Genomic DNA, 15,815 nt, shown 5'->3' on the forward strand with positions numbered 1-15,815 from the left:
AGTCAAATTTCACTTCACTCGCGATTTACAATAATAAATTTCCACGAATGATCGAAGAAGAGGTAGAGAGAAAAAAAAAGATGGCCGAATATGACGTAAGCATTCCGTCGATCGAACGGAATGGAGAGAACGATCTCGAAGAAATTCCTCTCTCTCTCTCTCTCTCTCTCGCAAGACGAAAAAACGAATAAGGTAAAACGAAGCCTCTCGATACGATTCTCGGCTCGTAAAAAGTTGCGTGGAGCTTTTATTCCTGGTTGGACGACTCGGTTTTCTCGCCTTGCAAGGACTACTTGGCCATTATCGTATTATCTTTATCGCCTCTGTTCCCCCGATTGTCATTATCGTGATTATTATTTAAGGTCTGGTCGAAGGTACGGGCAGGGCCGATCGAGGCGACACTCGCCGCGTGCCCAGTGTTTTTCGCGAAAGGAAAATCTCGGCGAAATCGTAAAGAGGAGAAGATACGACCTTGCATTCCTTCTATATCTGCCCACGGACCCTACGCCCTCCTCTCGTTTCTCCATCGTTTCTCGATCCTTGCACGTATGGTGGGTGGAAATAGTGTGAGAGAGAGAGAGAGAGAAACCTTCCTTTTATCGTCGCGGAATCTCTTTTAATCGGGGCGCACGCTACGCAAATTTCCATTGGCAAATCTGCGAATTTATCATCGCTCGTGCACTGTAAAAAAAAAAAAGGAAAAAAAGAAAAATCGACTTTTGCATCTTTCTTCGTTACCGCACAACACAGTCGATGGACAGCGACACACGATCTAACGATTCTTTAGCTCAAAAGAGGCTGGTTACCGGGCACCTACCGCCTCTAATAAATCGAGTATCCTCGTCTCTCGATCGTCGAGAAAGCGCAGCACACATGCGCACGCACACGCGCATGCGCGCGCACACCTACTCGCGCCCGCGACACGTATTTCGTCGCCCGATATCGTCGTCCAATTCCGTGCAACGGTTATCCGGAGATTATTCGATTCTTCCACGCTTTTGTCCTCGAGTCGAACACGCCCTCGAGTCGAAAGGGGCTCTCGATAGGTGGGTGACTAATAAACGCGTGACCCGCGCGCGCGTTTATTAATTCCGCTTCGAATAAATCTTCGTCCCACTTGGAGCGCGGCCTCCTCCTCCCCCTCCTCTTTCCCATAAAAGGCGTCCACTCCTTTAAATGCTAATTCCTCGCGGCCCGATATCGATCGATCTCGAAAGATTCCCGAATCTTTTCACCGAGTCAACCTTCTCGTCTCGAATATTTAATTAATTAATTATGGAGGCGATTTCCCGCGCGTATTTCTGATGAAAGGATGTTCGTTACGTCATTCGTTCGAATGAATGAACGAAGAAGACAAGGCCTGATCACGAGCGTGACGCCGTCGATGGACAGTGATTCGAAAGGTCGATTCGAAAGTAGAATTTCGATTTTAATGTCACTTTCGTTACCACTTTCGAGATCGATTCGATGAAAAAAAAAATGGCGTTCTTGGAAGGAAATCGTAATCGTATTTGGATGGAATCTCGATTTTCTCTGTTCGTTTTTTTTTTTTTTTTTATATTTCCCCCAAATATTGCCCTTGGGCTATTTTTTCTCTCTAATCCTGTTGATCAATATTATTCGCTTTCGAAACACGGATGGAACGATAAAAACTCGTTGTATCTATTTCTGTTTGCGGGCGTGTGTGGAACGGTAACAAAGTTTTTTAAAACAAATATTTTTAGGTAGGTATTTCCCGGCCAATGAAAATATTTTTCGGTCGGTCGTAAATGAATTGGAAAATTCGTGAAAGACATCGAGTGCCAAATGCCTTTCGTTCAATCGTTAGAAAGAATAAAACGTTGAACAATACCTTGGTCCTTTTCACGAGAAGTAGCGCGATTTCAATAAAAATTATATTATTAAAAAAATATTCTATTTTCCAATTTAATTTAGTTTAATTTTCCTTTTTTTCTTAATTACTCATCCTTTTATCGCGGAAAGAGTCGCCAAATGACTTTCATTATCTCCATTTTCTTTACCTAGTTTTATCATTATTCTAATAGACAACATCGAAAAAAAAAACATAATTTGAACACATTTAATCAAAAAGAATCTTAATTATACAATTTTTTTTGATTTCGATTCGGACTCGTCATTCAAGAGAAAAAAAAAAGTCTTAGTTCAATTTCAATTCGTGAAAAGCGAAGCGAGCGATTGTCACAATTCTCCTATTCGTGGATCATAAATCATTTAACGATTAGCCTAATGCAACTTATTTCCGTGCCCTTGGTTGATCGCGTCCGTCCAACTCTGCCTCGTTCGCGATCCTTCGTCCTTCACCGATGGGAAACGCGAGGGAGGGGGAAAAAAGAAAAATGTCGGTCGATAATGTTGACACGCGTACATTTCCACCGATCGCCGCTAATTAGTCTGCAACATCGTTATCAACGACGGATGTGACTCTAAAGTTATGCACGAGGAAGCGTAACTCGATAAGAGAGGATCTTCCCATGGCGAAAATAAACTGGCGAGATAACGGATGGAGGAAAAAAAAAAAGCATAAAAAAGAAGGATGGAAAACGTTGGATGGGCGAACGTTAGGCAACGTCGCATAAAAATGGCGTCGAGCGGAAGCAATTGTCATCGACAGAGTTGGATATTTAACCCAAGTAGTTAGAAAAAGTAAAAAGTAGTTAAAAATCTCTGAATAAAGTTGCTTTAAGTAATTGCTTGTTAAAATGCTTGAATAATAATTTATTCGTAGCTATAAAAGCTCGGTCGTTTGGCATTACAATTATTTCCAATTATCGTTATGTTTCGAGCAATAAATTATCGAAGTAACTTTATTCGTAACTTCGACTATTAAATTTTTCCCCGTCACTGCTATTGAACGATACTCAGCCGAGGAGAAAGAATGCCAATAGATATCGAAGACGTGTGACTCGAGATACGACACGAATGAACTGCGTTCGCTCTATAATAATCTACAATTTTTTATCAATATCCAACCTAGATGAGAAACGAAAGATGCCATGAATATTTTACGAAAAACTTGTAAGATAAACCTTTCGTAAATAACGTGCGTTCACGCGATTAACGTGCGGTCACGGCACGCGCGTTTGCCGCGTTTCGTCCAATATCCTCGACTCGCTTTCTTACCTATTCCTTCCACGCGATGGAAAAATCACTCTTTGTAATATTACTGTAAACGGGAGCGAGAATATGGAAAAACGGTCGTTTCCAATTTCGCCGAAGCGAGAGGTTGGTCGAGCGTACGCCATTGATCCCTAGGGAGTCATCGGTGTCGAAAGAAACGGTATCGCTGCAATTCGAGGAATTCCAAGGTTGTGCTCGCGCGCGTACACATCGGCTGTATTCTACCGATGATATCGATCGATCGATTCACAAAGGAACTTTCCAATTATCGGTGGGGAGAAAGGGAAAACAAAGGAGCGATCTTGGATATCGGGGATGGAATCGTATTATTATTTCCTTCCTCGTTTCCTTTTCTTTTGCGCGTGGGGGAAGGATGGGGAAAGAGGGGAATGAGAAGGACAGATATCGACGTGTATTCATGCGCGTGGTTCACGTGGTTCGATCGAGGGCGATAGCGGAGAGGTAAGGAGGAATCGAGAGCGAAACGCGGGGAGATGTGTCCCGAGGCGAAATTTCACCTTACGCAATTAAGGCAAGCGCGTCGACTTGGACGGCCGCTTACATCAACCGTTGCGTTGCGCGTTGATCTTGCGCGCACCTGATCTTGCCGGTGGGTTGCCAGTAACGTGGCAAAGATTCGTACTTGAAACCCAGCGTTCACCGCGTTCGGTTCACCGCGTAAAAAAACAAACGTCTCGAGACGTGCAGCGGTTTAGACGCGTAGAAAGTTACGTCGCGTTATTTCATCATCGTTTTCTCTTACACTATTATTTTCATCTTGCCCGAGAGTAAAATTCTCGAGAGAGGATACACACGTATCCCTCGCAGTGCGTTGCGTTTAGAGTGAGAATTAACTCTCGGATAGAGTCACGCGTTCCATCGTTTTCTCTCGCGACTTTTTCATTGATCGTTCACAAATGCATCCAGAATGCGAGTTTATTAATGCAGAGTTGCGTCGAAAAATATTTCTTTACGTCACGCGTTTGATCATTTTTTCTTATGACTATCTAGAATTTATTCAATTTCATCATTTTCCCTTACGATTTTTTTCGTTATCTCAAGGTGCGAGCTATACTATTTTAAAATGCATTTGCGAGTTTACTCAAGGTTGCATCGAAGCGTATTCCTTTAGTCACGCGTTTCATCATTTTCTTTTACGACTGTCTAGAATTTATTTATTTTTTGAAGACATTCCTTTACAAGTAGACACATTGTTGAAAGTGAAAATTACTCTCGGATGGTCACGCGTTCGATCATTCTCTTTTACGATTTTTTCATTGATCATTTGCAGAATATTTATTTAGATTTGCAATCAGAAAATATTTTTTTAATTATGTCAATTTGACCATTTTCTCTTACAATTATCTAGAGTTTATTCGGATTCTTTACAAGTAGTACATTGTTGAAAGTGAAAATTATTCCTCACGCATTTGATCATTATCATCTCTTAAGATGTTTTTCGTTATTATTATCTCAGGGTGGGAGCTATTCTATTTCAAAGTGAAATATCTCGAGGATTGCATCGAAGAGTGGACATTATAGCGTCGAGAATGTAAATTATTCCTTGCATTCGCGAAAATGATTCTCGAAAGTACGCTCTTTGTACGTTCAAGCGCTATTTGCGCTCTTACGAAAGAAAAAAAAAAAAAATACTCTTGACGAGAAAACTCTCGAAACTTATATTTTTCGAACGGTTATTAACGTATTCACGAAAGGTGAAAGTGATACGATCGACGCGATATCGAGCGCGGCGAAAAACAATTCGCGAGAGTTTCACTGCCGGCCCTCTTGAAAGCTTAGATCGATGGAGCCGGATGGAAAAACGCTCAACGCTCCGAAACTCCGCTTTAAGGAGGCGATTCGCTTCGAAGTCGAATCGATCGAATGGAGGGAAACGGTTGGCAGTGACGGAGAATAGAAATCGACTATTCCAGATACGCGCACCTACCTACTCACCCACTCACCCACCTACCATTCGCGCCAGCCTATCCACCTCCACTCTCACGAAGGCTAAACTCGAGCCAACCTATCCTCTATTATGTAAAAGTACGAGGCTCGACGTAACACACGCTTTGCCACGCTTCTCCCGTTGATATTTTCCTTCTTCTTCTTCTTCTTTCTCGACTCTTCCTCCCTCTCTACGTTTTTCGCCGATCTCAGTTTTGAGATCGTGCGTCGAACGACGAAAGACCGATCGAACGAACGTAATAATCCGTTGGAAGAAGGATCGGGGGGGCTGCGAACGACGAGAAGGAAACGTCGAATCGCGAAATGCACCTTTGAAATCCATCCGATTGAAAAATATTTGAACGGAGAAATTCTGGTTCTGGTGGACGCGATTGTCGGGACGATACGTTCCGCTTAATTCAACCTTTATGGGTTGAAGATTCGACAAGTTCGACACGCCATTTCCGATCGATCGATTTTCGCACGCGAAATAAGAATTATGGACGAATATATCGAGTCGTGGAAAATGGATAGATATAAGGGATAATTCCATCTCTGATCGTCTTCTTCGATTCCAACGTCAACGTGAGTCGAGGTATTTTTCGTCTGTTCGTGAGATGTCTAACGAGAAGAAAGATCGGTGTCGTATAATTGTACGATCGTAATCAAGCTCACGACCCCGTTATCGATCTCTCCATCTTTGCCATTGTCCATTCAGATTTCGCTTCCGCTCCAGTTAAGGTTACGAATCGCCGCTCTCGATATCTTACGGTTCGTTAAATATTGATCTGGCCTGGGTGGGGGAGAGGGGAAAAAAATTAGAGGCAAAAGCCGGTCCCCGGGAGTGCGAGCGAGAATCGATTTCATGCGACCAATCGGCGACCGGAATCCGGATCGGCAAGGGTTAAGCCGCGATTGAGAAAGATCGTTAGTCGCGCGACCGTACTTGGTCAACCGATAAACTCTGTCCTCGGTCTATCGATCTCTCTTTCTCTCTCTTTCTTTCTCTCTCGATATTTTCGAGATGCGAAACACGCGAGAAGAGTGGACAACATCGAATTAATATGTTAAGTATCGCAGAGAGGGGCAATAAAATGACTATATCTAAACTTCGATGCATTAGAATCCAGAATATTCTGGAACGTGTCGAGAAAAATATAGGAAAATATAAAATATAAAAATATTTTTATCTCTGTAACGATACAAGTTTAATTTATAAATAATTAATAATTTCAAAAATATTTCAGTCTTAGATAATTATCGACTTTGAATATTCGAGGTTTTCTACCAGCATGCGATGCGTGTGTGGTATAAGAATTGTCAACAAAGCGTCGACAAAGTGGGGATAGGCGGTCCTAGCGAAGGACACCTCTTGTCCCTGTGCCGTCCCGCGAGACTTCTTTCCAGCAGTAAACAATACTTACTACGCACAACGTGCTTCGTCACGAACACGAAAGATAAAATTTTCTTCTATTCAAACTGTGTAAAGCACGAATATATATGAACGAAGATATAGATATTTTGAATATCCACGAACAACGATTGCTTCTGTTACAGGATTCGATAAAATAACTAATCACAAATCGTATGTGTAATTTGAACGAGGAACGACTTTCTAAGTCTCGGGAGGAAAATCAAGTTCGAGAGAAATTATCGATCGAGCGAACGCGGACAGATTCATTAGGCAGGAGCGTGGCTCCGATCTTTACTTACGAGTCACGAGTCGCGAAGCGTTAAATAACGCAGCCTCGTCGAAACCCGTAAGACGCGCTCGTGACTGGATGATCGCACGCGATACCATGCAAACACGTAATACGGAATAACCTTCGACGATGCGACGACTCGCAAAGCTTCGTATCGTAGAATATCGTAGAATAGATGGTTCTGTATTATCGTTCGAGTATAAAACTGGTTGCGATGATTTTGTTATTATAAAAATCTATGTGCAATCTTTCGCATCGTCGTCCTTTCAAAATCTTTCAATTTTGCAATAAGAATAACCGCTTGGAATCTAGAAATATAGAAATATCTACTATTTAAAACGGATACTTAATACAACGATATTTTTAATTTTCATTTCCATTTCGAACGAGCAAAAATTCGTATATTTTTTGATATCGAAGCGAAGAACTTGGGATTTTTCGATACGTCATGATTATTTAAAGTGCAATCGGAGAGAGACGTGGATTCAAAACGACACTAGCATAACCAACGTTGACATAGGACGGCGTGCGATCGAGAAGCAGGAAGAGAAGAAAGAACGTTTTTCTCGTTACGATTCGTTTCTTACGCAACGCCTGTCTTCGCCTTTCTTCCATTGTTTCGCTCGGGAAATTGGGGAACGGAATTCCCATAATCGTTTCGAGACGGATACGCGTACACACTTTCCCCACCTTTCCGGATCTTCCGCGTTTGATTCCATTACATCCGAGCCCGTATTTATTTCCGCGAGTTTCCAGTTCTCGTGATTAAGGGATACGCGTAATATTATTTAATTAACGCGGAAATCGTATGTAGCGCGATCTTCGTTGCCCCCACGAGAGAAATCTGCGCGCGATTGGAATTAATTCGAATTACGGGAAGCAATTGGCGACAGTTACAGGTATTATTCGGTGAAAGTGTTGAGAATCTCCTTCCCCTGTCCCTCGACCCCTCGTCTAGGACCCCCGATCTTTCGATTATTTTCAATCCATCGTTTCCTTTCCTTCTCGAGAGGCAGAGTCGTATCGCGAATAATTTCGTTCACTTCTCGCCTCTCGAGCATCGATCCTCGCGTTGCGTAAACAGGAAGAACCTGCGTGGATCGGGAGAGGGAGGACATCGCCGGTCGAGCAGGTATATTTTTAGCCTTGGATTATCGAGTCCGCTTCGCGGAAAGTCTCTCGCCTCTCGTTTCGAACGTTTCCCGGCGACGAAATTAATCCTCGTCCGCGTTTACATGTAACAGGACGTCGCCTAATCCCATTGCGCGTGGCTTGATCCATCCACCTTCCGTTCATCCTCTCTTCTATCTGGAATGATTACGTAATACGAGGACATCATTTTATAATCACCTTCCTTTCGTCGCTCGTAAATCACGGATGGACAAAGCGATTTTCGAAGCGGGTTACGGTCCCCTGATTTATATTGGCAAATTATTCGAATAACACGGGGCACGCGTACGCTGCCGCTGTCGCTGCCGCTGCCGCCCCTCCCCCTCCCCTCCCGCGAAAGAAAGCCTGGTTTCGAGTTACGCCTGATTGTAAACACGCGAGGAGGCCGAGGAAATGGGAGGAGGAGGAGGAGGAGAGTTATGGTGGGCGACAGGCGAAGGATATTTTTTCTTTTTTCGCGTTTAATTTTACAATCGATTAAACGGTGTTTCTCCCCTTATTCGAAAAACGTAATAGGTTCCGGTGTTTAACGGTGCGCGTCGCGGCAATTTCAAGGTAATTAGGATATTCGTGGGAACCTCTTCATTAAAGGAGCATTAAGAGACTGTTCGGTCGTCGTCGTACGCGTTGGTTAGAAACCGGTCTCGGACGGACCACGAGATATCCCGCCGTTTCTCCGGATTAAAGGGAAATAACGTACACTTGGATTCCTATTTATAAACCAGTGGTCGCCTCACCTATGCGCGAATACGGCATTAAACTCCGAACGAAATTCGAAGATATTGCGGACCGATTTGTCGCGGGTTTCGCAGGTAGAAATTTGCCTAGTTTTGTCGGCCGCCGATCCAAATTAATTCGACGGCCGTGAACAAGGATTTTATTCTATTCGAACTCGACGATCGATCTTCGATTTAACGGAGGGTGATCGCTATAACGATTCGTCAGGTAGAAATTTCAAGGAAGAATAATTTGTCCTGCGATCGTTATCTCCAATTCGGTAACACGAACAGATCGAGGCGACGTTGGACTTTCGATTCGAATATCCTTGACCGTGGTCTCTTAATAATAAAAAAGGACGTCACGCGGCGAAAATCGGCCGACAGGCTCGAATCGATGCAGAAACAATCAATTTCCCTTTCACACGCGAACGCGACTAAATAAAGACTCTCGTGTCGCATTCGCGGCTCGATCTTTCATTTTATTGCGTTTTTTTTTTAATGTTGCGAATTAGAAAATTCCTCTCGAATTCCTCGAGGAAGGAAAGCCTACGAAGGATTTTCCATCCGGCGTTTGATCGTTCGAAGGATTTTTGAATGGAATTATAGGGAAAGCGTTCGTCCGGAGGAGGAGGAGGAATGATCGAGATGGGTGGATTCCACGAGCACAAAGAAATTAATTAAGCGGTCCCCCGGATAGGAGCGCGCGTCTGGAACGTGACCGTGGCTCGACTCTCGGCTCGGTTCCGCTCGGTGCTCGAGCGACGGATTGACACGTGCCGCTGACACCGACATTGGCGTAGCTTGCAAAATGTCAAGTGCACGCGCTCGATCGGGCTCGATTCGTCTCTTCTCCTTCCATTCGCATCGATCCAAAAACAAAAAGCCTTCTTCTGATTCCTTCGAGACGATGTCTACTCCCTTCTATGTCTACTAGAGTAGAGTAAGGAGGGGGACGAAGTGGCCGTTATTTTATCGAGGCTGAAAATTCGACTACGTTTTTTGTCTCGCTCGAGCAGGTTAGAGGATCGTTGTGGAAAGAAAATGGCGTTGCGGTCGATTTAAGGAATAAAATAAAGAGCGTGGTAAATGGAGGTGACGCTCACCTTGGGTTGAGAAGGAGAGGAAACGACAATAAGCCCGTTTACGATATCCTAAGAAACGAAATCCATAAAGTATCGCGATGTTTTACGATGCGGTGAAGCGATATATACGGGCGATAACGCGACAGAATTTCTCGTTTATTCCGCACTTGTAAACTTGATCGATATTTCGTTTCACATTCTGGCGACGATCCCGCGAAAACCGTTTCAAAATTTGTTCATATGCGTTCATATCTGTTGAATTTCTTGGAAAAATTCTCTGATCCGATAAATAAAAAGGCGAGGATTATCGTCGTTTTCGACACGATAATTCGCGATTAAAGTTATTGCCATCGACACACGATTAACCGTCGACTAATCATTGTTATTCACCGTGGCGATATCGCGAACCGTAACAATAACATGGCGATAATAGCTAACGTAAGCTCGCTTCTTCGATTTCTTCTTGAATTTTTCCGTACGCGTTCTCCGAATTCCACCACCCTCGAACAACGTCAGATTGGTTAGCTTCGATTTACCTCGACGATCTCCACTAGGCAACATGGCGGTGCTACGTGCTTACGTACATTCGATACGGGAAGAGGGCGTATGGATCGTGCGGTCACATCGTTAGGTGTCTAATTTCGCGGCTCGAAAACGCGGTTCGCGACGAAATACTTTCGAAAGAGTAGCGGCCTCGCGTTCTTCACCGCGCATTCCTCGCTCTGTAATCCAATCCAGTTTAGGTCATTAGGAATGCGACGCGAAAACTCGACGCCCGCCTCGCTCCTTCTTTAATATCCTTATCCGCTTATCTAGCCCGCGCGTTCTTCCGTTTCTTTAACATTTCTTCCAACTATCGCAACGCTCCAATTTGCGTGAAAACATCCGCCCCCTATGCGCGGAACGATCTTTTCGCGTGCTTTGCCGCGCCGAATATTAACCGTTTGCGCTCGACGAGTTTTTCAGTTGGGCGAAGTAAGCGACTCGAGTTGATTCTGCGCATGCGTGACGAGCGTCTCACGGATGAGATAAAATCATTAGATTTCTTCACACTGAATTACAGAAGTCCACACTGAATTATTATATGAATATTGTGAGCCTTTCACTATCTATTATTATAATTTTTCGATTTCTTACATCTAATATCTAATATCTAATGTCTATCTTTCATTTTTTCCTATCGCTAATTAACAAATACATTTCAATCTCGTTTCACAGAATCGAATTCGTTGTTCAGAATCAAATTCATCTTCGCTCGAGCTAATTTTATTTTTGAAATCCATTTTTTTTTGTTACTTTACTATAATATGATTATAGTTACTAGAGAAATTATGATATGACTATAGTTTTGGAGGAATATCTTATTTTAAAGTATAAGTTTACAACATTTCTTAATAAATAAATAAATAATGAGACAAGGAATTTATTCGTAATAATACTGGGTTCTTATTAATAGATAACGAAATCTAGCATGAATAAACAAATGTTGCACAGTAGTTCGAAAGATTTTTTTCCAATTTTGAGTTTATATGAAGATTTAATTTTTAGAAAACAATATTGCTTTTTATTATTATAATTTATTATTTAATTAAAAATGAAATCTAACCTAAAAATATAACTAAATATATAAAAAATATATAGTATAAAAATACAGTAGAAAAATATGTAAAATAAAGTAGAAAAAAAATTAATAAATACTTAAATCAAAATAAAAAAAATTTTAATGTTAAATAAGAGTTATTATATATTACATTGAAACAATTATTTTTTATAAATTTGAAAATAAATTTTCTCTACTTTTAATACATTATTCGAATCACTGTGCGTCGTGGCGACTGAGAGTCGCCTCCGGATCGCGGAGGGTTAATCCTTTGCATTCGAATGGTGACTTTCAGCCACCACCATGGTTCAATGTTCTCAGGCACGATTTTCTTTCCTTTAAGCTCTTCACGTGTAATCTTACGAAGTGTAGAACAATATGATATCCAATTAGATAGATTTTCTTATTTTAAAAAATAAATTGTATCTTCGACAGAGTTTGACAGTGATGGTTTTAATAAGAATATTATTTTCAAAGTTTCGAATAAGCATAGAATAGTAATGATTGGTTCAAGTTGAAGATGAAGTTCGATTCTTCGTTCATCATCATTTGATGAAATTACTTCTATTTCATAAAGAAATTGGTAGAGAGAAGAAGAAAGATGAGAATAGAGATAGTATAAAAAATAAGAATAATTGAAATTGAGAGCATGCCAACGGTTTAAGAAGAATCGTAAAATCCACTTTCAACGAAAAAAGGCGAAAGACATTTTACATTCGTTACTTGCTCTGAAGATGCATCTTGCTTTATAAAATATCGTACGAAACAATGTTTTTACAGAGTTTAATATTCGACAAATTTTCATTCCTTCCCTAATGTAAAGACACAAAATTCACACGGAAAATCGTCGTCGACTCGACCGATCCATGGATCCCATCGAAGGTTCTTTCAAGGTCCTTTCATTTCCACTACTACTATTCTATTCTTCTTGGCTCGAAATTATTTTATTACGATATTTCCAAACTTCGCTTCGAGAGATCTTAAACCGAGCTCTTTCCAAATATTTTCGGTTGCAATTTTCGTTTTGAAAGAGAGGGCTCGGCCCGAAACAGTTTCTCAGCCGGTTACTTGGACCGATTTCCTGCACGATCTACGAACCGTTCCTGGAAAGAGGCGTCCCCGGCCGGGGTGGTCCGGCCGCCCTCGTCACGCCACGTCCCGATCGAAAGCCGAGCGCGTGGTCCTCGTTCGAAACAGTCGAATTATCCTTTCCCTCCGTTCTCCCAATTCTGATAATTAATAGCGGCGTTGAGCCCGAAATAGGGGAGAAACGTATATATTCCCCTCTTTAGAAAGGAAGAGGAGAAGGAATAGAGGAAGGAATAGAAGAAAAGAATAAAACGTGATAATATATATATATATATTTTAGTCGTCGCACAGTAGTTCGAATGATAGAGACGAATGGATGAAATTATTTTGTTTCCAGAGTTTGAGCTGATATACGGAAATTTAATTTTTAGAGAATGATATTGATTTTTATAAATAAATGTAAGTAAATATGTAAAAAAATTGACATTGCGTTTAATTGGTATAGGATAAAAAAGAAAATGCAAATAATCGATGTATAAAAATATATAAATATATAAATATACAGGAAAATGAAAGATATAAAATAGAAATGAAAATTAATAAATATTTAAACGAAAAAGGACAAAACAAAGTAACAGTTTTTTAAAAAATATATATTTGAATGTGATGATTTTTTATCTTCATTCAATAATTTTTTTTTTCTTCTTTGTCTATATTTTTTTTTTTTTAATAAATTTCTTGATTTAACGAATTTTTAAATTTTATTTTAAAATTAATTTTTTTTTCTTTTGGTGGTTCTCAAAAACCGTTTATTAATGGATCAAAAAGTTTATTAATAACATTGTTAATAGATTCAAATTCGTATCTAGCCTTGCCATTTTACGAGTATTTTTTTCTCGATATCTACTATCAAAAATCTTTATGCTTTGCGTTTCTTCATTTGACCAATTGGAAGTATGAAAAATTGAACGATACTCTTTGATAAAATAATTGTGCAAAGTTACTGGCATGAGTATATTAATATTATGACCAATAAAATTCCTAAATTCTTTATTAATGTTTAGTAATGTTTTTTATCAATTGCCATAATTTTTTTTTTTTTTTGGAAATTTAAAAAATTCACGCGCTATATTTCTGTCATTAGTTGCACCAAAACCTGATTTTGGCTTATCGACAATTATGACGTTATGCAACTCGAGTAAGAGTTTTATTCATCTTAAATTTCGTTATTTTCAATTAATAAGAGCATCGATTTACGAATATTCCTTGCTTCTTTATTTCTTTACTAGGAAATATTGTAAGCTTATATTTTAAAATAAGATATTTCTCCGAAACTTTGATCCTGATAATGTTAGTTCAGGCAAAATTCTTAAAAAAGAAAAAAAAAATAAATTTCGAAAATGAAATTAGCTCGAGATGAATTTGATTTTGAACCGTTGAGAAATCGATGATTGATTCTCGAAGTGAATTAGCGATAGAGAAAGCAGCGATGAAGATAGCGGTATTGTTTGATTAATTCTTATATTCTTTATAAGTTGGTAAAAGAAGATCACTTATCTATGATTTATAAAAATTTTAGTGTATCAATTGACAGCTTCGACATCGATCATCAATTATAATGAAATTCGATCAAATGGGAAGCTCCGTGTAACTTTAACGAAAGCAAAAAAAAAAAAAAGAAAAAAGATCGAAAGATTTATTCTCGCCGAAACAAACCAGGTGAAAAACGATAAACCAAGAATACGTCTCGACGAATGCTTTACAAATTATCACGCAAAAATACAGAAATTAATATCAAAAAATCACTATTTTATTCAAAGATGCGAATAAGATGCAAATTATCAAAATATAGTGTTTTTGTAGGTTAAGATTTGTGTCGTCGTAAAAACACAGTCTACGTGTATCCGTTAAGACCGTTCGTCGCGCATGCGCGACGAAATCATCTCGAGTCGCCACTTGGCCCGACTGAAAATGTCGTCGAGCGAAATAATAGCATCGAAAGCAAGAAGCTTTTCATCCATCGAGATCTCACTCTATCTTCTCTCTGGCTTTATCTTATCCGCATTCTTTATTCTGTCTATTCTATTCTCTATCTATTCAATAGAGGCTGTAACGTTCGGTGTAGTGTTCGGTTCGCCGAGTCAGGAGAGCAGAGAGCTGGTGGTGGCCGAGAGTGAATCCGTCCGCACCGTACGGTTGGCAACCGGATCCCGAGAGCTGTTCCGTTTACGGATCGAGTTGGAACTCGAGAATAAGGGAAGGAGCGAAAGTTGGCGGGAGAAATCGAAAGGGAATAGGAGGAAAGATGCGTCATCACCTGAGACGGAAACGGGATTTTCGTCCTATCCTGAAAAGGTGTAAATCAGGGGGGGGGAGGTGTTGACTCGAGAATCTCTTGATAAGACACGATACGACTCGATTTCGTGACTTTCCCCGTTTCAAACTCGCGTGTAATAGATTAATGGGCCGAGTCAACGAAATCCAACTTGGAAAAATAGTTTAGAACTCTAGTAGTTGGATTGAAATCCGAAAATGATCGAAAGTTATGATTAATTAAAATCGAATTATTAATCGTGACTATCGATTATTAAATAATCAGTAATAAAAAATTGTTGCAATCAATGATTATTAATTATTAATCGTGAAGTGATTACATTTTTTACATAGTTTTAGATTTTACGTAGAAAATTCTTAGAACGAGTTATTTATTTTTTACTGTAATTTGCGCTCTTAACGCAATTCATATTTCCAACACTTTATCCGATAATTCGTGAGTTCTTTTGATATGTATATCATCATAGCGTGTGAAAATAATCTCTCGACAGGAGGCGAAAATGGCAGTGATGTATGGTATATAAAATAGAAATGAGTAGAGCAAACATCAACAATAACGTTCAGTTCTTCCGAATTAGTGATATAACACTGGACAATTACGATAACGCGAACAACTTTATTATCCAATTATCGTTGACGATAAGAGGACAAGCCAACGATAATCGTTGAATGATTACAAATATAATAACAAGTAATAGCAATATAATCGTGATTACTGATTTATTTCGAATAAAGAGTTATCAACTTATTATTTCGAAAAAAAGAGTTATCAACTTATCTTTAAAGGAGAGATCTTGGAGGAAGAATTTTTCAGAATTTAAAAGCATCGTTTAAAGATAAACAGTATCGACGATTTAGCAATCGTCGAAGACGCTGATTGATTTATCGGATTACGTTATATCGTTAAATTTATCTACGATAAAAGGAAGTTGGCCAAGTTTGAGCTTCGTTTTACACGTGTATATATATATATATATCTAAGATGTTGGTGGAGATAGGCAGGACGGAGGAATAAAAGAAACTGGGTAACTCGAGGCAATTGTAATGGATCGAACGGGTTTTTTTTTTGGCACGCGGGATAAGGAGTTTCATT

The 15,815-nt window shown here is 39.9% G+C and overlaps 1 protein-coding gene across 7 annotated transcripts in view; it reads left to right on the top strand.

The window, feature by feature from the left end:
* The window catches only part of LOC122717725 (protein shank), a 116,802-nt gene that overhangs the window by 26,383 nt on the left and 74,604 nt on the right, over positions 1-15,815 (top strand). The window lies entirely within an intron of this gene.

The sequence above is a fragment of the Apis laboriosa genome, unplaced genomic scaffold (genome assembly GCF_014066325.1).
Source record: "Apis laboriosa isolate Shangri-la unplaced genomic scaffold, ASM1406632v1 scaffold11_cov152, whole genome shotgun sequence".
In the NCBI taxonomy this organism is placed as follows: domain Eukaryota; kingdom Metazoa; phylum Arthropoda; class Insecta; order Hymenoptera; family Apidae; genus Apis; species Apis laboriosa.